At 40.4% G+C, this 22,677-nt stretch overlaps 2 protein-coding genes and 1 long non-coding RNA gene across 4 annotated transcripts in view; 1 reads left to right on the forward strand and 2 right to left on the reverse strand.

Moving 5' to 3' along the window:
* Positions 1 to 655: 655 nt before the first annotated feature.
* LOC128889535 (uncharacterized) lies at positions 656 to 1,958 on the reverse strand. Its single transcript, XR_008460463.1, has 2 exons — positions 1,440 to 1,958; positions 656 to 909 (listed from the first exon to the last, which is right to left on the reverse strand). It is a non-coding gene; the product is annotated as an uncharacterized LOC128889535 (long non-coding RNA).
* Positions 1,959 to 2,626: 668 nt separating this feature from the next.
* The window catches only part of LOC128889530 (protein bric-a-brac 1-like), an 83,193-nt gene continuing 63,142 nt past the window's right edge, over positions 2,627 to 22,677 (forward strand). The window contains exon 1 of the mRNA XM_054147221.1: positions 2,627 to 3,683. The gene's annotated coding sequence lies outside the window, so the exon portion shown is untranslated. The remainder of the gene's footprint in view (positions 3,684 to 22,677) is intronic.
* The window catches only part of LOC128889531 (ras association domain-containing protein 2), a 110,950-nt gene continuing 91,962 nt past the window's right edge, over positions 3,690 to 22,677 (reverse strand). The window contains exon 10 of one of the 2 annotated variants that reach the window (XM_054147227.1): positions 3,690 to 8,244. The gene's annotated coding sequence lies outside the window, so the exon portion shown is untranslated. Of the gene's footprint in view, positions 8,245 to 22,198; positions 22,315 to 22,677 lie in introns of those variants that run through there. The other variant, XM_054147226.1, reaches the window with a different exon arrangement.

Below are 22,677 nucleotides of genomic sequence, written 5' to 3' on the forward strand. Positions count from 1 at the left end.
TTGCGTCGTTCCGTCGCGCGTCGGCGTCGGCGCTGAACCCAAGAGATTTTCTAGATCATCACCGACAAAACGGTTGCTATAGCGCGACGACGAAAAAAGCAAGGACGATGGGGAATTACAGAAATAGCGATCAATCCTTTGGCAGTTAGATTTAATTACGATTCGGGGGCATTATCGCTAGCGAAAAGAAAGAACGATCGCTAGCTATACGAGCTAATCGTTTAATTCCCGTAGTCTGGTTTCGAAGTAAGGATTCGAGACCTGAATCGAAACGCCGATTCTCGGTACCGCATATATTTTTGTAAGTATTCTCGGAAACCCGTCACTCCACTTATCGCTGTGCAACTATGGCAATCGATGCAGGAAAATTCACGCCGTTCCACGGATATTGCAACAAAATGATTACATTCGCGCGGTTTTTCTTGCGCAAAAACGTAAACGCACTTTGATTCATGCAGCCACGATCTTCGATCGATTACGGATGAATAAATTATTGTTGAAAAATGATCGTCGTAACTAGGTTCCGACTGCAAATTCGCGTACAAACAATTTCTGTTGGAAGACGTTAGACTTGGAAACTTCGAGCTGGACTGGAGCTGAAAGTGTTCCAATCTTACAACATTGTTGAAAGATGAAGCGATGATTTACTAATAAAAATGAATGTCAAATTTGAGGTCATAATGGTAAAAAAATAAAATAGAAAATGTCAAAGTAAAATTGAAACTAGCATACCCAAATAAAATCAATCACAGATCTCAATCTTAATCCCAACTTTTTCGACCTCTTTATGCCTTCCAAGTCGTTAGAACTCGCACGTGCTCCGCAATTAATATCCTAGTACAATACAAATCATCCAATCTCGACTCCATCATTTATGCACGGAATGAAATCCACCGACATTGTCTTGATCTTGCAAAAAAAAAAAAATTTTCGCTTGGATCGATGAAGAAACACCCATCGCGAACACCGCGGGGGATTACGCGCGTTAACGCGCCGCGACGCGCGGCCTTCTTTCTCGGGCTATAAGAAACTATTGACATTGAGGCAATTCAATTTGCACGATGGATTTGCGTACGGAGCCGTAGCCGGCTCGGTTCGCCGTAAATTCCGGTTCTTACGGCTGGCGATCACGAGTTATCAGCCTGGGAATAATTTATCGGCGACGATCGCATTAAAGTAGCCACAATGAAATTATTCCCCGCGGCGACGGCGTCTGTGCGCGAGTCCACGTGTGGCCTACGTAAACGCGCTCGCTCGCGTCGCTATGTAGCCGGCAGTCGGGCGCAATTAGTATTACCTAAGAATCTATATAGCCAGCTGCATCGTAACGACTATATCCGTACGAAAAGTATGCGCGTACCTGTTCGCGCGTGTACGAGTTTCAACCGATCCATGGGAGAGACGGTGTTTCGCGCCACCTGGCCAGAACGCTTGTTTACCTTTTCTAATCCGAAGTCACACGTGTCGCGCGTCCGGGAATCCTTCTATAATTCCGATCGCTGTATCGCGACTCCGCTTCCGTCAACCTTGCGTTTCCGTTACGATGCATACTTTTGTCGGTTTTTGTTTGTAACAGAAAATTGTTGGTATAATAAGCAGGTGCCTCTAGGCGTCATACTCCGATGGGTGCCCTTGATTATTTAGGGTTAGATGGGGTAGAAATTGCCACATCTCTTGCTCAAACTAATATGCATAAGTTGAACGTACTCGTTATTGATCAGTCTAATATTTTTTGTAAAGTTGCTCATTCTTTTCCCAATCCGACGAAAACAAATTGTTTTTAATATAAATGTATTATTTAATTATTCACCCTGTTATTGTATGCAACTTGAGCTTTATTTTCATTTTAAATTGCGTCAAAAGAGAGTCTCAGAGAGTCAAAAGAATTCATTCTCCTTTTTTAAATATATGGTTCTTTAACACTAATTCTGATTACATGTTTTAGACTTTCCTCGTGATGAAAACAAGGTCCTTTATAGGACATCAAGACAGAGTCGTAATCAATCCTTTGTGCTTAAGGTTTCAATCAACACAGAAGGTAATATACTTGACGATACACAATAAATATCAAAGTTTATGTGATTCTTCTTCTTTTCACCTGATATCTTGACAAGTGACCGGATTCATCTATTTAATGATAAGAGAAATCATTATGTTTTATTACATGTACATTCTTTCATTCAACATTTCAGCATATTACTATTGCAAAAGGTGAATCAAACGAATGAAAACAAGAATGTATTAAAAAGAATTCATATTAATGAGAAACACACCGATGCTGAATAACTCCCAGGAGAAATATATTAAAAAGAATATCTCAATAAAAATATAAAAATATTAAACGTAGAAATCAGTTTGAGCGTCAAAAGTAACATAACAACCTCACAGAGTTTAACAAAATATCGAATGAAAACAATTTATTAAAATGAATTGATATTAATGAAAAATAAACAGACGCTGAACAAAGTGAAATTGAAATGAATGAAAAATATTTAAATATCTGCTTTTATCGTAAGCAGATAAGTTTTCATTTTATTCTGTGGATTTTATATCGTTGTCGAAGTTGCATGTCCATTCGTTTGTTTTAATTATAGATATGCAAAACGAATATATCAAGTATTATCGATGGCTTAACGCACGCATACTGCATGTCCTCAATGTTTACGAAAAAAAGAAACAAGTTTGAAGATTCGATGATACTTAAAAATCGAACGAATAATTTTTGCATTATATTATGATTACAACGAATTTCCATCATCCAGTAGAAATGAAAGTCATACACCAAATTCCCACGGTAGATGGTATGATAATTATACAACACGAGTAAACAGCCATGTTGGGACCAAATTAAACATAAGAAGCGCCTGTAGGGAGCCGCCAAAATCAATGAAAAAAATTTCGAAGAACAATTCATTGCCATTCATCTAAGCGCTCCGAAATCGCGAGACTTTTTCACGAGCGGCAATATTATACTGGAGCGGTATAGCATTAGACTAAATCGCAGCATAATCGCCCGCGAATATATTTGTTCGTTGGACGTGTCCGTCTCGTTCTATCTTCATCGCGTTTACCTTCCTCTCGAGTCGTCGCGCACGTAAATTCGAGTTACGCCAGTCGGGCACCGTGCGAAATTTCTAATTTCGAGGTCAGCCACGCGGCAAAGTACGTCCGAAATAATTGCCTTACCGTGGCTGCGTGAGACGTCAATGCGTTTGATATTCTTACACGCTCTCTACTCCCACCCCTTAACGCGGCGAACAAGAGTTTTTTTGGTCCAACGAGACGCCTATGGCTCTACGAATCGCGAAGATCTGCGAGGGAAACGTGCGCCGTCTCTGTGTATGCAGTTGTGCGCGTGAGCGTTTCACACCTGACTACTACGCTAGTCATGCGAGCGACGGTGGCGACATCCGATATTTAAAAAACGATCGTATCGAAGCGAAAATCATACGAAAATTCATCATTTCACTGTACACGATTTATCGTGGACGAATCGCGCGGCTGGGCGGCGTCGAATCGATTTATTTTGTCGGTAAAGTCTGCGCGGCGAACACGGTAGGTTAGTTGACCGCGGGGCCGAGCGAGCGCTGAGCTGACAGTAGGCCGGCGACGTCACAGTGGGCCGGTTGAGCCTTCCTTCGTTCGATTCAGGCAGGCTCTCTATTCATTTTACATGTAGCAAGGTAAATATTTCTATTACCGAGTGTCCGTTACGAAAATACGTGGCTACGAGTGCGTGAATATATCGTTCGTCTGGGGATCTGTGATACGCGGAGTTTTTCCATTTTTCTATCAATTTTTTATTCTGTCACGTCCGATACTCTTCGAACGAAAAAACCGAGCATAATTCATCCCCATCGCAAGGGATGCGAGATGAAGATTCCGTTTACCCTTTCCTCCGTTTCCGTACTCCGTTTTATTTATTCTATTTTTTTTTTTCGTGACCGGTTCCTGTTACGAGATCACCGAACACGCTGCTACTGCTACTGTTGTTGTCGTCGCTGGTGTTCGCTGTCACAGCGATCCCTGTGGAGAACCGGAGGCGAACACACGGTTTCTCGCAACCGTTCGCCAAGACCACGATGGCAGGACACACGGAACACGCACTTTCCCCGTACACGCTCATGGACGCACGATTTCGAAGAACTCCTCTTCGGACGTGAGCGGTTCCTGTCGGAGGAGCGCGCACGAGACACGTGAAATCCCACGGTTGACAGCTAACCGTGCGCGCGGACGTCAGTGGAACCCGTGAATCGTTTCCGACAACGCGTCGTGACCACGTTCTCCACGACGTTGCTCGACCTTGTGCGGTTTAACTTTTGGCAAACGCTCGTCGCCGTACGCGTGCAACCGTGTCACGCTGCAGTGTCATCGAGCACGGACGGACGAGGCTTTCGGTGAACAAATCGTCCTCTGAGGATTGTGGTGAAATTTGAAAATCACGAGGCTTTTAAACTCCATTCGCTTCAACAGTCTATCCTAGAAAGTCTAAATCTATAATTGTTATTCGATCTAGAGTTAAATTTCGTCGAGATTCAAATTCGCGTAACAGCTGAAAAGTCCATTTTTCATTCCTCGGTCGCCTCGCTCCGATCCAAAGACACATGTGCTCGGGTCCCGACGTTGGCATATGGAAAACCCCAGCACATGCGGCTTCGATCGCCTCGGGTACTCGATTCTTTCGAATTCGTCTCGATCGCCTCGGAACGTCCAGGCTCGATTTCCTGCCAGCGGAAAAGATTGGAGCCACGTGACAAGTGAAAAGTGAAGCGTCGTCGACAGTGGAGATACTCGTCGATCGTTCGGCCGTGTCGAAATCGAAAATAAAGAAAGAGAAACGTGCGAACGCGATACGAATCGATCGGGATATGTATGCACGGGTTAACGCGGAGAAAAGTAAACAAAAGTTAAACGCACTGGCGAAAGCAACGTCGGTCGATCGTGTCAGCGATTAAAACGCTGGTTGACGTAGAGGAAGATTCCCCGGTCGAATGTCGCGGCACGAGGCTCGAAACAAGTGAGAAGATCTGCGGAGATCGAAGGAGTGCGTCGGGCAGCATCGCGAGACGGTCACTCGACTCGATGACGACGATGACAGCTGGGGACGCGTTGAGGGCGCCTCACAGGGCGTCGAGGGCTGGAACGTTGACGGAGGGAGTAGGGAATGGTCAAGATACAGCCAGGCCGGTTATATGGACCATCTAGAACCTGTGTGTTGACGTTCTAAAGCCCACACGGAGTTGTCTGATCAAAGGTGACAGTTTCTACTGAAAGTTGACAGAAAGTAGTCTCGTCACCCTGTCGTGGAAGTTCGACTGGCAGGAGTGGAAGAGAGGTGCTCTAGAAGATTACCAACGATTTCTCAACGCTCACTGCTTAGATGGACCATCTAGGATCACCCGGAATTCGAGAGGAATTCTTGTGAATCCAAGAGGAAGAATTTTTTGGAAGGGTTTTGTGAATGCTCAGCTGGTGATTAGATGGTTCATCTAACGTACCAGTGATCTTATACGATACTCCAAAGATCGAACCAGTGGAGGGATGAACACGAGCACGTTTCATCTTACTAACCTACGAGCACTCTGCACCTAACCTACCCTCAGCTGCACCCGCTGTCAAGCGCGCGACAAGTGAGCCGAGCGTTCTTTGACAGGACAGGACACGTGAATAAGAGCCAGCGGCTGGATCGATCGGATACGTCGAATCGGGGAAAGGATCGAGGGGATCTCGCGGTCTCGTGGTTTTGTTCGAAATCTGTCTCAACTGGTGTTGAAGCGAAACGTGAGGCGAGAAGAGTGCGTGTTCCGTGAGCCGCCACCGCGGGACGAAAATATCACACGTGCGTCCGGAGTAAGCCGAGATTTTTGGAGGACGACGGGAGTCAAGCGGTTTTTGGGTGAGCGACCAAAAAAAGATAAATGCCAGAGAAACGGAGGTACTCGCGTGCTCCGTCTACGCGAAAATCCATCGATGAACGGAGAGACCATCGAATGGGTGATATGACATTTATAATAAGGAGTGAAAGATGTAGTTTACGCGTTCCTCGTTAGAATTCGTTTAATGGAGTAGGAAATATTTTGCATTGAACAGACAGACACATTCTTTAGCCAGTTACTTTGATTGATAATAGAAAATATTTGATATTATTTTGGGGCAGATTTAGAATATAAGATGGAACACTTCATTATGTATGAATGTTTTCTATTTTAGTATGAAAGGAAGTTCTAGTAGCTGATATCTAGAGCAATCGGACTCTTTACCGATGAACCTAACAAACTCACTTCATCTTGCATTTTACTTCAACAAAGAAACAAAAATTATTCTTGTATCAGGAAAAAGTAATACTCTACTTCATACTCCAATTTTGAACAAGTCGCGAATGCTTCGGTCATAATTGTTTCTTATAACATTTATTTACAGAATTCAGAAAAAATTCTTCATAACTGTCCAAGACACTAGCACTTAATTATCGATCATATCGAGGAAGCGAATCAAAAGCGTGGATGACTGGGTCAGCGTCGAAGTTGGGCGCACTTTCCTCGCGTTTCATTCGTTATCTGTTATTCCAATAAAGTTTCGCCCATCTCCGCTGTCGCGTTTCCACGTACGTGGGTGTCTCTTTCACGGAAGTTTCTGATTATCGACAGCTCGAAATTCGCCGTGACTCGTGGCTGCGATCGTTCGATTTTAACAGACACGCGGGAGACCACCATAAAACCCACCAACCGTTCGCAATCGTTTCGAAGCCCCTGTGCGTACGCCTGGAATTTCAGTATATCACAGCCACCGATAGATGAAACGGTTATCCAAACGGAAATTCTGAACGTTAGGCAAAAGATGAACGAACTTTGATGCGTTGTTTGTTCGATAAAAATTGCAACATGAATTCTTGTAGACAATTGATCATTAAATACACTGAATATTGAGTGTACAGAATTGTGTGTTAAAGGTGTTATGAAATTGTACGTGATTGAATGAGAGGATTGATGAAATTCAATATGAAAAATTATAATCTAAGACAATCATACGAAAATTAGAGTCAAACTGGTATAAAATGTTTAAAAAATTCCTATATATCAAAATTGTGATAAGACTCTAGATTATAGGGAAAAACATTAGTCATAGAAGGAATCATAGTATTATATTAGATGTTTAAATGCATGTAATAATTGCCAAATATAAATTGAAAGAGAAATCAAATTTCCAGTGTTTTCGCGAGCTTTGTATCGTACTATTCATATTTATAATAACTCCTGTCACCGAATCGTAATGGTATTTAAATGGTTGATAACAATACAATCTGTTTCACCGCAATGATTTTAAAAATATGCATAAATGTTTGGTACCACCATTTATACAAAACTAAAAGGAGTACATATACATTCACGCGTCATGCAATAATTAATTCAACAATTCCGAATCATAACTGAAATTTGTGCTTTCACCACGCTTGTTCATAAAATGAAATTACACAGGCCTATTAGGATTTTATTTTATATCAAATCATACAGAATATATTCAATTATTTAAGTATTCTCCACTACCACAACCTAAACTCAACCCCTAATTTCACCTCGACCTTTTAAAAACTTATCTGCATACCCATTCAATCGAAGAACCATCGGGAATAAATCACCAGATTCCTTTTCATTCGTCGTAAATCATTCGAATAAAATTTGCCGGTCTTTGAAGGAGGTAATCCGAGTTAGAGCATAGGTAAATCTCTTTCAGTCGTACGGCACTGCATGCTAAACAGCATAGACGTTTGACGTTTCGCGAAGGTCGCGTGTTCTGGTTCTCTCCTTCTCGCGACGCCGGGCGTCTCTCTCCCTCTCAAACTGTTACCTCCGTCTCTTTCGACGCGCGTCTCATCTCTGTCCCGCAGTTTTTCTTCTCGCTCTATCTTTCGCGCTGCAACTCTGCCCATCTCCGTTTCTCTATCGTCGTTTCTTCGTTCCTCCCTTCTATTCCGGTCATCCATCTCGCCCTACGCACGTACGCGCGTACCGTTGGACGTTTAACGATCGTTGCGCGCGAAATTGTCGCGGTTCATCGCTTTCCGCGAAGTGTTGCTTATTTTCCGCGAAGTCGACGTGCAACTATCGAAATCTCGGGTATGTAATCGGTAGCAGGGGGTGCGTGGTTGGGAGTAGCACCTATGGATCGTAGGAAAAAAGTCTGCCGAGTCTATCGATAGAAAAAAGTCGATGTTCCCATGTGTGCTACGGTTTGTACTGCTCGGATCTGTAAAAATGGAAAGGACCGTGATTGAGAAAAATTGTGACAAAATTGTCAACGCGATCTTCTTTGCGAAAATATAAGAGACTTCTAGATTGGGTTTTTGGGTTTTTAATTATTTGAGAAATAATACTTTTCTTTTTTTTAAGGAATGTACAGTTCGTAAGCGAGAGGAATGCATCTGAGACATCGCTAGATTCATTCTTCTCGCGCACAGACAGTACATGTGTTAGCGCGACTGTACCTAGACGGCAGAATGAATTTTAATTAAAGTTTCGACTTAAGTTTGGTAGTTGTACTACATTGTTACGTGTTATAGAAAAGGGTATTGTGATGTCGGTATTGTTGACGTTGGGGAATGTGCATTTTAAGCCACCCAGCTTAGAGTCTCAAATATTTATCATTGAATCACGTATGAAACGCGCGAATTTAGAACCGGCGTATGTCGTAATTTCATGGTTTTATGAGAAACTGTTACCAGAAACATCTGTTGCGATATACATTATCGCTGAAATGTATTTGATCATGCGTCCGGCTCGACGAAAATTTGTTTTTACTTAGCAAAAGAGTATAGTCACGTTTTTGAACTCATGGATACTTCCATTCGTAATTTGCTTGCTAAACGTTAATAAAATTATTTAGCAAAGTAAGGAATCTAAGTATTTAATACTATCTATTTAATAGATTTAGATTTTTGCTTAGTATTTTATAGATATCTAGTATTCGATAGTAAATAAACGTATTTTCTACTTTATGGAGTATTCGATACTCCTTTGCACCGAACCCTTTCAAAGGTCTGTAGTAGAACACAGTCGATTTCACTGATCTGGAAAAAGTTGCATTCTGCATCACTCGAAATTGAATCTTGGAAACTGCTCGAGAACGCACAAACCGTGATATATTCGTAGTTTCGCCATTTTACGAAAGAGAAGAGTGGCAGTGTTACAAAGCTGAACATTTTCCTGAAACACTATACAAAAAAATCTTATATACGAGCTTCCTCATATCATTAGTTGATAAATTCCCATCCATCAATTTTTAAAATATCTCGCCTCAAATATACTCCCAAGGACCAAAATATAACGATCGATATCTTCTTAAATATATATTTTATATGAAATTTTTAGAATAGCACATTTAAACTGGTAAGGGTAAAAATATAAAAGTCGGAAAGATTTTAAAATGGGAAGATCGCGAGTCCCACTGAAATTATTTATTTATAACTTAATCTTCTCAAAGACATAAATTCATGATACTACAAAAATCGATGTCGGAAGTCAGTACTAGATAAAATGTTTGTTTGTTCGAAGCAATTTCATGATACGCAACTTTTCGCCAATTTTCATATCCTTTCCGATGCCAGAGAGAAATTCAGGATTGTAAAATATGGTGTCAGTTATTTCTACGCGGAATCGTGCCACGTAGAAATAACCGGCTACAATAGACCCGCAATCTCGACCAACAAATTCCGGAACAATTACTATTGCCACTGAAACGTCTACTTTTAATTCTTCTGAAACACGAGAAAAACAAATTAAATTTCTTTTCTCGCTGTGTGTTGAAAAAGCTAAGAGCAACCGGCGCGAAACTTTCCTGTTGGAAGAAGTTTTACAGCCTCGCGAAGAGAAGCAGGAAGCAACGAAGCCACGGTTCATCGAAAAGCAACGCGCATCTTGTTGCACATCCATTAGCATAGTGATTATAAACCACTGTGGCGGGAAAACGGCGCGATATCATGTTGTGATTGTGTGCACGATTTACGGTTAATGTTTATTTCTTCTAGTTTTTATTCAAAACCGAATTTTTATAGATTTTTCATCTGTGAAAATATAGTATGTTTGTATAGCCTGGATTAATAACTTTTATAAATGGTATTCACTCATTATTACATGGATTTTATTGTATAAAGGGGAATGGATTGCACTTCAATTTTATTTGCTACTATTGGATAATTAAAATTAATCTTTGTTTAAATATTTCTCCAACACTTAGAGGCATCCATAAAAAATTACTGTTACTTGTTCTCAAAGTAATATTTTTATTATAAAACATATTATATTCAATACCTTCTTCACACAGAACTCTCATTCACAATCTGAAACAGTCTTCATTACATCAGTTTTCTTTTACATCAACCTTTGCCTCAGAAATTCGGTCATTAAACAACACTACATATTACAATTGAACAAATAACGTGAATTATTAATGAAATAACATTTGCATGAAGCTCCACGATAGCTCGAGATGCACGACAAATATTCCATTCGTCCAAAGAAACGAGATTCAAGCACGGAGTACGAGGCGGCTAAGAGCCATGGCATCAGTACATTCAGACAGAAGCGTGTCAGACGATCAGCTGTGCCGCTCGGCCCCGTGAATCATAGGTTCCCAAGCGGCGCGCGTCGCTCGCTTACACACGGGCTGCTTCGCGTTTTGTGGAAACGCAAAAATAGCGCCGTTGGCCTAACCGTTACGAAAGAGATCGCGGGCAACTTTGTACATTTTCTGGACTGATTAATACGCGACGGCATTCCCTGCACCGTCACTCGGGTCGTTAACCACCGGTAAATCAAAGAAAGCGACGGGAGGTATACTTTCGCGACGATTTTTTAGCGCTCCGCTCGTACGAAATTTCCTCTACTGCGATTCTCTTGGCGTTCGACCAGTTTCAACTTAGCGAGGCTGGCCTGAGCAACGCTTCTTTGACGTTGGATGTGTATTAACGACAATTATTCTTACTTTTAATTGGAATGGCTGCTTGTTGAAAAGTAATTAATGCGCGTGGTGGCTTCTCAGCCGTGTTTTATTTAAAAGACTTCAAAATTGTTCATTTCTACAGTCCACGAAAATGTTTAAGGAAGAAATTGTATTTCATGTCTGAAAAATTGAGGAAAGGGAAGGATTTTAAATATCTGGAAAAAATAGTCTTAACTAATATAGATAAACGTTCTGTAAGTTCGATGCATTTTATTATTATATCTTTATTTATTATAATCATTATAATTATATTTGACTAAATTATAATATAGCTTCTTTTTTAGCACCTTCAAGCTTCCTGCATTTTATACAACGAAACATGTGAACATTTTAATTTTTAACCAAAAAGAAATTCAACTATAGATCAGTTATAGATCGATATAAATGACAATACATGCTTTATAAATTTCTATGAAAAACAGACGAAGATCGCGCTGTAGATGGTTGTTTACGCCCAGACAAATAACGCTGTGATTAAATTCCAACCGAGTACTTCAGTTCGCCTCGATCTTTCGAAAGTCTTCGTTCGACGGATCTCGATAAGATAAAAATCGAACGGTTCCCGCAATACTCACAAATTGTGTTGGAAAATTTGCATGATCCGTGCTACCAAACCCACTGTTTCCAAATAAACCATACAATTTTTGTTTCAAAATAAATTGCTCGCGATCGCAATTAAATGTGAATGCTGACAGGCGTTATTCAAAAACAAATTTCAAAGCTTCTTTCAAAAAATCCTTTACATATTTAATAGACATACATATGAAATTTAATATGACAATTTTTGTACAATAGTTTATTTTGTAGTTTATTTTACAATAGCACAATGTCCTCGTAGGAGACAAGGGCAATAGTGTTAGAGAGAATCGAAATCGCTGTCGAGAATATCTAGTAATAGTGCCTGGTAACGACGTTAAATATATTTACACAAACAAGTTATCGTTCTAATTATAATTCGAGCGTGAAGCAATCGTCTGGGCGAAAGGAGGAGTTACAGGGGGTCCGATAAGAGTTTCGTATCGCGGTTTCGAGCAGTCCTTTCGATCCCGTTCTCACGATTCCCCGGGAAGCACACGCGAAACGCAAGTACGTGCATCTGCTCACATTCTTCGCGCGGGTTATCGATTCATAATCATAATCGGAGCCAGATAAGAGCCGCCGCGGCTGGTCGTGGCTGCTCGGCCGAGATACCGTTCATTTAAAACACAGGCGGGCTCGTAATGAGCAACGCTTCAGCGACGACGCCGCGAAACAGCGTCTCGACGCGCCCGATAGTGGAGACGGGCGAAATTCTTATCTAGATAAAAATTTCTTATAACAAGGAAAAAGATAAACAACTGTTTATCCGTTACTGGTCGCCTCGAGATTAGAATTTTAATTGTCGCGTGAAATATTTATTGACGATAAACACGGATTTAACTGTTCGATGGAATCAACGGTGGGAATAATTAGCAAACACTTGGGACTTCCTAGTTAATTTGAAAATTAGCAGAGAGTTCTTCTTTTTGGTTTTAGTGAAATGGTGAAATGTGTGGTAGTTTCGATTAATTATTGGTTCATTTGGTTTAGGAAATATTAGTTGACTGTGATTTACATGATACGGGTATGAATTTTAGGCGAGTGGGATTTGTAAGGAATTTTCGTGGTTACGTGCATGTTATGATATTTAAAATCACTTGAAAATTAAGCGTACAGGTTGTGCGAGTTATCGCTAAACAGGTTAAGGGAAATATGAGTAGCGTCGGATAATTGTTGCTTATTATAATTAGGAAAACAATTTGTATTACAGCTCAACTAAATTGAACACTTGATCGGGCCAACAAATGTTTACCACGGTATTCGATCATTACGTGGTATTTTTCAATGAAACTCAATTACAGTTCCTTGTTTTCTATCCTGAAAATAGTAATTTCCTGAAGCAATTACACAGGAACAGAAACAGATTGGAAAACATTTTTATTAATTACCAGTATCATTCCAATCACATCGATTACACCAAACAGATAGGGCTAGCGAACCAAACTCAGGCAGACCAAAGAATACTTCTACTAATTACAATCACTGATATTTATATATATTTATACATTGTTTTTTAATATCTATTATATTTTAATCTAAATATCCCCGATACACATTACTATCGAATCGCGCCCAGTCTCATTCACACCTAATCGTATCACTCCTGTCGTTGCGATACCTGCCGAAGCACACGCGCAAACGTGTACCGATCCCCTGGAAATAAATGAACAAAAAAAAAAAGACAGAGACCGTATAACTGACGGTTCGTCGACGCCGGTGGTTGTCGTCGTTTCGCGCGACGCGGAAGTGGGGATTGCTCCGAAATCAAGTTTCACGTGGAAACGGTTTGATTGGCGGCGTTCCGCGAATGATTTTCGTTCTCCACCGCGGGAGCGGTTGTCTCCCGATACGCGATCATTTTTTTTAAACCATGACCAGGCCAGACAGAGGGGATCGGCCGCGATGGGGCGGATAGAGACGTAATGATTGCAATATTCCGTTAGTAATTGCTCCAGTCGGCCGCACTGTTGAAATGTCATTCGCGCGCTGCCCTGCAGATTTGTTTTTCCCCACCCGATTTTCCCTGTCTCCGTCGCACTTCCGGTTGAAATGTCATTCGCGGACCGCGGCGTTCCTCCCCGTTCGCGCGCTTTCTACCGACCGCCGCTACCCCTCTGTCCACCTGGCCACCAACCGTGGAACATCGCGGAACATCGAGTTCTCGATGCCATTCATCGCGGTCGAAATCGATACGTGCCATTAAATGTTGGCAATGCGTTTAAAACGCGCGAAACACGCTACCGATGCAGCCGTTTAATTTGATTCGAAAAACTTTTTCATCGCTACTCCACCGTTCACGCTTGTTGCTAGTATTTTTTTTCTTTTTTTATTTGATGACTTTGTTAGCTGTGTTAACCTTTTCTACAGGAACCCACAGGTGCCTTCTTGTGTTTGGCACGTGGCATCAGAGCTTGTGGAATTTAATGCTCTTTAGGGAGGAATTTAGTATCTTAGCGATTTTATATTTTATATCTTATTTTATATCCATTTTAATATCTTAGGTCCTGAAATAGGCCGTAGCAGCTTTAATCGTTCTTTTGGTTCCTTTTGTGTTTTATGAGGATGGAGTTCAATAAACCTCCTAAAGTGATTTTTATTCAAAGACAGTAGATGTATGTCTTCCATTTTTTATGATAATTGAAGTGAAAAAATGACACTGTCTGACGAGACCATTTTCCTTGTTTTCTGGACGCTTAACTGAGTTATCACTGAAATCTCCGAAAGTGACTCTCTATCAGGAAGTTTCCTGCAACGCTACGCATTATCGAATGATTTACACATCGCATGATCCACGAAATCTTTCCTACGCAGCTAGCTTATCTCCAGACGCTATATCGGTCATCCGTGTAATCTCACAACGTTCAATCCTCAACGTTCAATGAGTAAGGAAATCGTTGCAATAACAAACAATTCGAAAGAAATTATTTACTTTACATAGAAGGCTGGAATTCAACCCCTCCCCCAGACCACAGATTCCATTTTTTCTGTTTTCACGATCGTTCGTTTTTGTTTTTAATTAGATTTCTTCAGACTTTTAACATGGATCTTGTAAATGTCACTCGTTTCAAAGGAAGTCTTCGGTGTAATATTCATGAGCATGGAACTATACTACCGCACAGAACAGCCACGATTTGTATTAATTATAAAACAATGAGTTTGAAGCTCTAGTTTACTACACTGCAGAGTCTACGTTGTGTAAACCATAGGTGTAAAGTTTGAATGCTGATAGAACTTGTCGAAACACCGAAACAACTTGATAGATATATGTCGAGAACCTAACAGTCTCAGAGATACTCAGTACTAACTTTATAAATTCTTTGCACTACTATGTCGTAGATTGCATGGGACATTCTTTGAGGAACTTTAATGTCTGAGGACCGCGGACCTTTAACCTCTCAGGTAGCCAAATCCAGGCGATGATCGCACTGACAAGCCTTCTTGCTTTCTTCGTTACTCGATTCATCGAGGTCTGCACTGTTTAACTTCAGTCTCTTGCGTTATAAAGCTTTTTATTCTCGGGTATTGTGACTGCATCTCCCGTACTCCCCAGAAGAGGAATACCTTTCCTGCAAGCACACTCCCCTTAACACTAAACCTACCACGACCGGTCAAATGCCCGTTTTCAAACTTTTTTATACAGTTCTTAAATGCAACATATGAATTACATACAATTGTTTTATCCATTATCCAATTTAATTCGATGTAAAATATTTTTGCATTTAATTGAAAAAAGTGTCTTTAAGAATTTGTTTCGTTATGGTAGAAATAGTTACACATGAACATCAGTAGGTTTAGCGTTAACATTCCTACATATACAATCCTTGATCAACTTTTAAATATCCCAGCATCCAAGGCCCCTGCAAGGTACGCTAATCGTCTGCTATCAAACCCAGGACGAAACACGCAGCACACCTTTTCTTTGCTCTCCTCTCTCCACACCCTATGACCCGCCCTCCCTTAGTGGCCCTAGGGATTGCTTCACCATTATTTTCTCTAAACAACACTCCAACTTCCCCCAGGTGTCACCACCTCATCCATGGTACCGATCTTCGTCCGATTCCGCCACGATCCATTTGCGCAAGGTACGTCCACCGTGCGACGCGTCGCGACGCTCCAACGACCCGTCGGATGACAAGAAGCCGCGACCAGAAGGTTCATTCCGCTTCGTTTCCCCGGGCTCGAAAATAATTTTTCCGTGGCCATGCTCACAGGCCGCGGCGAGACTTTTTTTCCTCCCGGGTGTGCAACGGCCGATAAGCACCGGCGATCACGGGCGCGGCGTGCGCGCAAAAGGAAGCCGTTGCAAAAAGCTTACCACGGGGATTAGTCATTGGTAACCGAGCCGAGCTTTTTCGCAGCGAGAAGCGATTCCCGCAGTCGTGACCGTCGCCTTGGCTGATTTATGGCGAGCCATCGTTATTTTCGCCTAGCTTACCCTAGCCGTGTCTCCTCCTCTGTTCATCTCTTCATCTCCTCCTCCTCCTCCTCCCCCCCCCACCCCCTCAATACCTTGACGGCATCTTTCTGCTTTTCTACTTCTACTCCCTCCTCTATTTCTCAGCTCCGTCTCCCTTCGAACGCTTCGGCTTCCTGCTGTTATCTCTCGCGCTCCCTCCGTTCGTACGTTCCATCCTCTTTCCTTTCCTCTTGCACGCACGCCGCATGGATTTCCTACTTGATTCGCGTTTAAACGTGGGTGGGAGAGAGGCCGGTCGTTACCCACCGGCTAACGACGACTGGGTGCCGGCAGACACCTCTTATCCCATGGAATCTCGTAACCGAGGCGAACTCCGCAGGAAAAGTCTGTAACCGAGCTGAACCCACTCACCTTTAAAGGCACGCGTTCTGATCGCGACCGAGATTCCCTGCCAATTTTCGGTGGGATTAACTAACCCTTTAGAAAGTATCCTGGTTCAGTGTTTTAGGGGAATAGACTTCCTGCAGTTTCTTAGCAATTAGGGCTGGGATGGGGAACGTTTTGGCTGTGTGCCCTTTGCTGAATTCCTTGGGAAACCGCGCGTCTGCAAATTATAGGGGGATGCTTACTCAAGTATATCTAAATTGAAGAGAGAATACGTGCTTTCTTCAAGATTCGTCGCGTTGATACGAATCAAAAAGTTTTTTTCCGTTTTGCAATAGCAGGCTTCGTTATCGAGATACAAGGAGTTGAAGTTTGTAGTTGCCTGAACGCATGCGCAGAAATGCGTGAGCAGTAACGCGTGCGCAGTTGCTCAGCTGAGCGAGACAAATGGCGCGAGGGTGACACCAGCGAACTTTAATTGTACATATTTAGATAACTACACATCGTATCGCAAAACTGTGAAACACTTTTCAGTGTCTTTTCTCTCAACGAATCCACCTAGATAAAAGATCTTACGCTTAGAATCTTACACGTACACGCTTCCACTTAATAGACATCAATCTAATCTCTCTTAAAGCTCTCTGCTTTCGATTAATATTTAAATTCTAAGAGAGCCACTTACTCACTCCGTACTAAAAACGTTTTCTATTTTCAAAAAACTTCATTAGATCTAACAACACTGATTGAAATCGCAAAGAAGCTTGCGGCTGGTTGCTCGAAAAACTCTTGGATAGGTCGCCCTCGTAACGAGTACAGACTTACGCCATTTCTCGTTATGCCAGCGCGAACTTTCTCTCGATCAAGTGCACGATAGTCTTCCATCGATCCATGTATTTGCCTCTGTATAGAATTTAGCAAAACCCCTGTTACGCATCGCAGAAACAAACCGTACAAATATTAATACAATTACGATTACGCTGTCACAGCTGCGGTTTCTATCGTCGCGGACCAATGCCTCGGTGGCAAAAATGACCGTTTAATTATTATTTCCCACCGATCGCGCAATGGCCGAAAAAGCGAGAATTAAAAGTCGCCACGTCAACATTTCGTCGTTTTTTAACATAAAACCCGTGGGATCAAGGATCCTTTGAATTATAGAATCAGATTTTCAGGTTGAAATTGTTGCTAGAATGAAATTAATCCTTAAAAAGGTCAAGATTATTAAAGATATTTTTTTGTACTAAGTAGGATCTGTTTATATAGATAAAGGATTGAATTTGCATGAATGTGAGTTATAATTTTTATTAAACAGTATTGAAGTCTCTGTCACTTACCAAAGTTAACATCGAAACCCTTCAAAAGAAGCCTCTCCAAAACTATAATTCATGAGAAAATTTTGTAAATAGATATTCTTCTCCTATAAACAAACACTAGCACAATATTTTAATCACTTAATAAATTTATGTCGCAATTGTTTGAGTAGCTCTAAGTTTCACAGCAACAGAGGGTTATTCCACCAGTCACAACCCTGATCTGTTCCCGTTGTCGACATTACTGGCGAGAAAAATAAGCGGCAAAACGTTCCTGGGAACGGCTGATTGAAAGTTGTAACGATGGAACGCATGCCGGCGACAACTCTCGCTAACTTTCGAATACCTTAACCGGCTAGGAACTTTAAAGTGCTTTCAGAGCGCGCATCTTTTCTCGGAGGTCGAGGGCTGTCGACGGGGATGGCACGCTCGCGACGCACAACCCCTCTTGAGAGCCTCCCACGTCGAAATTTTATTATGCGATTATTATTTTACTCCCGTCTCGAGCAGGCTGCGAGTGGAGTTTTGTGGATCGTTGATGACCACGTTTAAATCAGGAGTGCATAAAGTATACATTGCAGCTTGAAAGTGTAGGGGTATTTACCCTCAGGGGCTGTAGCTATGTCTGATTGGAACTACAGTACGGGTCTAGCGATCCCGAGGTACCCGAGCTATAGAGACATGTAAAGAATGTAATGTAAGAAGTTAAAGATTGTTATAAAACAGTGTAAATGAAAAAAAAAGACATATGTGTACGACTCGTGATTTGTAACAAGCGAGACTGGACTAATAGCTGCAACATAAAACATATTACGTAAGTTACGTAGTTATAAAATAAAGAAATAAAAGGGAACGAATGTTTTTTTTTTATTATTGTAATAAAGAAAATGAACTGCAGGAGATTCAAAGCAAGCTCTTTGAACGATATTAAAATTCATTTGCAAATCACACGACTCACGTGGGTAGTAAGCATCAATTTTCAAAAGAAATTAATTTGGAAGTTGTGTCGGATTTGAGGAGGAAAATTCAGAGTATGGTCATGGAATTTACTTTGAAGGTACTCGCAGTACGATACGGCGATGCGCGCGATAAGCCCTACAAACGGAAGTCAAAAGCGAAAGAGTTCCTGGAAATACACAAATGACGTTGCAGAATATGCCACGCAATCCTTTCCACCAGGGTTTCATTACGTCCACGAAATCATTTGATTCGCGTCTTGATGCATTTCGAGGTGACGGAATTTCGTGTGTCTCACGTCGTCACATATCTTGTTTGATAATACGAGCTAAAATTGATTAATTCACGAGTAAACTTAACAAGTATTACTTTTTTACAATTATACTAAAATATACATCTTTCTTCTTGGCATCGCCTCCAAATTTTTATAACGAATTCGATGCTTTTAACTAATTTTAAAAGTTAGATATAGGATTCCAATCTGCTCCATCAGTATTTTATTTAATTCATTCAATCACGGTATATCGGTTAAAATAAATTGTTGATCCCCAGAACGTAATAAACAAACCATGTCACGCTTTATGTTTTTACACTTTTCAAATTTATATGTCAAAGTTATGATTTGAATGTATTCAATTTTATAATTTTCTTGAATAATTTTCAGCGAATACATACTTGCGTGGCATTATTTTCAGGTTATAACGCAATAATAAAAGAATAATTTAGGAGTACAGATTTACTTGTTTAATGGTCTGTATCGATTTGGCGGGAAGAATACTTCCTGCCTCTCTTACGTTAACGTTGAATGTCGCTCTTAGAAAAATATTCGTGGTGTTTATTGTAGATATCGTTCATATACCTGAATTAGTAAAAGATTTCCGATGTAAAAATAGTTATGAAACAAAGAAGAAGAAAATGACATAAATAAAAAAATCAAGGATCGAATATACGTGAATTAATAAGGAATGATTTCCTCTTGAAAAATATAATTTTAAATTCGAGTTATACATTTCATTCCTATGGATTCTTGACGATCACTCTCCGTGAACTTGTTCGAAGAAATGGGAAATTGTTGATGTAAATAACGGAAGGCTACTTGTCATTCGTCGCTTATCGAAGTCAAAACAAGTTAGATAATTTCTTGTCTGATGACACACTCGACGAAATAATTTAACTCGATAGTTGGTGTTTTCTCGAGAAAGAACAGCACGTAAACTTTTCACATTTCCTCGAAAAATAAGATTCCAAACGCAACATTTTTCTCGTGCTGTCTACTTTCCCTGTCTCGCGATTGTTTTTGTGGAACAATCTTTGCAATCTTTGGGACATTTGCAATAATTTGAAGGTATGGAAAAAGAATGACAGATATTAATCTCTCGATACCAAAGTTTTATTTTATATAAATATCGACGATTCTCGAGGCAATAATTGCCTGTTATTACCCAGGTATTGTTAGGCGCTCGAAAGAACTCGACAGAGCACCTCTTTAACGACCCTTTGCCGTCATTATTCCATGGTAGAAGCCATGATGTGCCGTCATTAACCGTCACGCAGTCACCCACGATACTCATACGAGTATTAATTAACGCCGGGTTCAGGATTCTTCAAAACAAATTCACGTCGCGCGTTAATAAACCTCAAACCCTAACTTCATGATAATTTTATTAGTATTGAGCGAGCTGTCGGTCTCGTCACTGAAATTATCGCTCCTCGTAAATTCATTAGTTGATGATTTTAAAAGGTACAGGAACGACGTCAAATTTTTGATATGAATAAAGTATCGGTGACTGATTTAAATAATTAACATAAATAATATCACAAAAATACTCAATAATATTGGCTACATTAAAATTTGTTACAAGGCATTTATTACTTCTGTTTAACATTCTCTAAGAATTAGTGATTATCCTTAAAAATACCGAATAGATATAATTTAAATGTTTACAGAAAGAACACCCTACGGGAATTTCCTTTTTCCTATGTATCAGCTCTGCCGAGAATTCCTATATTATTAGATTTATTACCAAGGAAAACAAAGCAGGACAAATCGTAAATCAAATTGAACGTGGTAAACTGTTTGTCGATAACGTTAAACAGAAAGAATGAATTCCTTCTGGCAAACGCAACCAGCGTTATCGATTTTAACATAACAGGCTTTATTCCTGATAATTTTGATAAATGATGTATGTAAACAGTGAAATAGAAGATCATAACGGATTATCTACAGAGATATACTCGACATTTATTATATTGTAATTTGAAATAGTTTTTCTGTTACAGTATCACTTATAAATATTTTCAATGTTGTGAAATTATTTTCAAAATTCTAATGACTGCAATTGATGATCTTTCATTCACTACATTACACGACTTGTTATATACAGTTATTATTTTTCTTCGAAATATAATTTCATTTCATTAAATTCTGTTTACACACGTTTCACGTGCAATTGCCAAAAAATTGTCCCCGAAAATGCTCGAAACAAACGTTGAAGCGTAGAAAGAGGATTTATGGTCGTCGGAGTGCTTCGCGTAACATACGTAATTTAATATTTTATCTCACGCAAGTGCATTATAACAATATGCACCAAGCCGCGGTGTATTTATAACGCGCAAAACACTTTATCGTTCGTGTTAACGTTGTAGTTACCAATTAATTAAGCGACAGGGGAGACATTGATTGGCATATTAATATGACTCTGTTCCCCGCGTAATTTCATCTGAAAATCAGTGTGACACAAATGTGCGAAGAGCTTGCTTAAATACGTAGGAAACGCTATAATTAGATGCAATTAGTTTCGAACAGTTAATGCGGCAACAATGGCGTAGAAGTAAAAAAAGAGGATCGTAGAAAATTTTAATTATTCTTAGATTATAGTTACGCTACCGATTCGAAACCACTCGATTTCGCTGTTACATTTTGAATCGCAGATATATTTATAATTACTGGTACTTTATACTTTCTAGAAACACGTACTTGATATGCGTTCGCATTTAAAACAATTATATCATGATATTCTAATTAAATGCTCCGATCGTGTCTTCTATCCCTTGAGCAATAAAACGACGAGGCGATAATTAGCAATAAAATGTTTCATGCACCCGTTTCTTCGGAGGTCGGCAATTCTAGATTCTAACGAACAAAAAATCCGCGCTCGCAACTTATCAGAAAACGTAGCTAATGGATTAACAAACACAAGATCTGAGATGTGTTAAATCTTCTTAGGGTAATGAGCGATGGATGGTAATTTATTGGTATTCGATTGGGGCACTTTTATTAATTTTTTGGTATTTTAATAGTTAGTGGTGTGATGGGTTGCAAAGTAAAGTTTTAATGCTTGCAAGTCCTTCTATGGAAATTAAATATTTATTGTTTTCTATTGACACGCAGTTTAAGTAACCACTCTACTAACAGAGCAATTATAATACAAATAGTAACACGAATAGATTTATACAAAAATGAACACTCGTTTCATTGAGAATGAATTTTGTAACAAAGCGTTGGTTCTATTAATGAAGAGTCGCGACAAACGACAACGCGTTGTCAGATTGTCATATTTGCTTTGTCGTAATTCGTATAATTAGTGAGAGTGCAAATTCAGCACCTTCCGTTGTTTAAAAACGGCTTCCGTCGGCTCCCGTAACGCGCGAAGCAGCGCTGTTTACCTGAAACTAAGAGAAAACGATCATTACCGCTCCCCGCCTAAAGTATAATTTTACCGAATTCAATACCGTGAACCTCGCATCGCATTTATCGCGGTATCCGAATCGCATCGGGTATTTAATTTTCCTTCTCGTTTATTTCACGCGGTCATTATAATTAATTTGACTGAAATTCTAGCGCGCGCGCACACACCGCCAGGACGAAGAGGAGGGGACTCCCTGTTTCCCTCGCGCGTTACTCTTCGATAAATCGCTTGTAAATTCGAAAATAAAATCCCGTCAGCGAATCCTGTTAGAAATCGTTGCACGTCGGGTTATGCGAAATCAAATTACGCGGGTAATTATATGCCATACGCGGCTCGCCACATAAAT

The sequence above is a fragment of the Hylaeus anthracinus genome, unplaced genomic scaffold (genome assembly GCF_026225885.1).
Source record: "Hylaeus anthracinus isolate JK02 unplaced genomic scaffold, UHH_iyHylAnth1.0_haploid 11997, whole genome shotgun sequence".
Taxonomy (NCBI): domain Eukaryota; kingdom Metazoa; phylum Arthropoda; class Insecta; order Hymenoptera; family Colletidae; genus Hylaeus; species Hylaeus anthracinus.